Raw genomic sequence first — 2,166 nt, 5'->3', positions numbered from 1 at the left:
CTAATCTAATGCCTATAACAAATGGCTAGAAAGTTAGTACGGCTAGCTAACTCCTCCCATTACCCTCACAGGACCTTTTTTAACTTACCGCTAAAATTTCGCCATCTTGGCTGGTGTGGCGTGGCCTACCAGCAGCACACGTTTCGGCCTAGTAGACGGAAGTCTGCTAAGCCTAACCCGTCAAGGATCATCGGTGACCTCTGGCCATTTCGGTCATAATTGTAAAGGAGGTCCACAGCTCGGGGTATATACCCCTAAACGTAAAGGAGCTTTCCCCTCTCGGCACGGTCACTCCGGTACCGTCCTGGGCCGTGTCGATTGCCGTCAAAGAGGGACGACGCCTTAGCCAAACCCCTACGGCACTACTTCTACAGTGCCGTCAACGTTACCACCTGTCCGTCAAGCAACAACTCCATCAGCCTGTTAGCAGCATCAGCGAGCGCTCGCAGGACATCAGGAGATCGTCGGCAGCAACCAGAAGCAGAAAGTCGTACCGGTACGTGAAAACCCATTAACACCCACACCCCCACAATAGCTTGCAATAAATTCAGATAACCATAGAAACCCACAATAGTTCAGTTTGCCCAATAAAACCCCATAGCTTCCCATCAAGTCCATTCTTTCAATCCACCCATTTCAATAGCCCTAGTCAGGTGACGGCACACTGCACACTTTGGTCGCGTAGCCCCTCAGCTTACCCAGTAGCAAGCCGACCCTGAGACCCAGCTCGAGGGGTCTCTTGTTACTGAGAGATTGCCCGGTTTATTAATAAGTTACAATTGGCGCCCAACTACAACACGCGAAAGGTAAGCTGAGGATCGATTAAAATTAAAAAAATCTAACGATTTTTAATAGGCGGCAGGTGAGTACACAACTTGCACAGTTGTGTAGGATCTTTGCTCTGTTTTGCACCGACCAAAATTGTTCTATTCTCTTAGAAACTTTAAGACATTGGCCGTTCGCGTTTCAGATTCGCTTGAAAGGCAGAAGAAAGTGAAAGTTGTGCCTTGTGAATAGCAGTTAAACTTGCAAAGCAGATTGATCACAAAAAGAGTTACACTTAATGAAGAGTAATTAACAGCAATTGAAAAAGGTCCTGAACGAAATTGAATTAGCCACTACACTACACAAACACTTGAATTACATTTATTTGAATTTTTACCCTATTTGTTAGTATCTAAGTTTATTCGTATTTATTTTGAAATTTTTGAATTCGTCTACTATAGCTTTAATCTAGAATTAGTATTTTTGAATTTTATTTTGAATTATTTTGTTTTTACTTGAATTTGTTTGATTTTTCTTGAGCAACATGAATGCTGAATTTGAACTCAAATATCAGTCGATGAATGTAGCCCATCTACTCGTAGATGAGGTGGAGTACGAACTCAAGATACGCCAGGTTCCGTTCAACGTTGGTGATTCTCGTGATGTGAAGCGTCGACGATTGCGTCAGAAACTAAAAGAGCAAAGGGAGAAAAATAATTTTGAAGTTGTTTTGGAAATGTCCTCTGAAGAGTGTAAAAGAGATTTGAATATAGTTGACGAAAAGATAGCAAAAATTCGTGATCAGTTAGAGAATAGGAGAACGAAGAAATCAGAATTGCCAGAGTTGCAAACAAGGCTCGTCCATTTGTATGATAGGTTAATGAGATTGAAGGAGAAAGTAGATACAGATGGACTTGAGGGAATTGCTCTAAATCTCTACCAAGAACATTTCACAGTTCTTACATCAGATCCAGATGTGAGGAAAAGGGTAGAGGAAAATTTAAGCAAACAGCTGATAGACTTGAGCGTACAGAATAGATCAGAGGAGAGTACGATGGAAGAAACTGAAGAAGAAAACAGTTCAGAAAGTGAAGATACAGGTAACCAGAATAAGGACAAAAATAAAGAATTGAGTGGTAATACCAGCACTCCCAAAGAAAGACGAAAAAGTAAAAAGGAGAAAGATTCAGAAGAGATGTTTAAAAAGTTATTGGAGCATGTGGACAGCTATCTGGAATCGAGACTTAGTAGCATTAGTGAAGGAAGAAGAAAGGGAGATAGTTCTTGTAGTGAAGAAGTAGGTTTAGAAGAAGCTAGGAAAAGTAGATGGAAAACAATTCGCGGAAAGAATAGGAGAGATAGTTCGTCTGGCGAGGATCAGGAAGAGAATGTTCTTAGAAG

Source organism: Aedes aegypti, unplaced genomic scaffold (genome assembly GCF_002204515.2).
Source record: "Aedes aegypti strain LVP_AGWG unplaced genomic scaffold, AaegL5.0 Primary Assembly AGWG_AaegL5_hic_scaff_1965_PBJ_arrow, whole genome shotgun sequence".
NCBI classification, from domain to species: Eukaryota; Metazoa; Arthropoda; class Insecta; order Diptera; family Culicidae; genus Aedes; species Aedes aegypti.
This window is presented reverse-complemented; position numbering follows the sequence as displayed.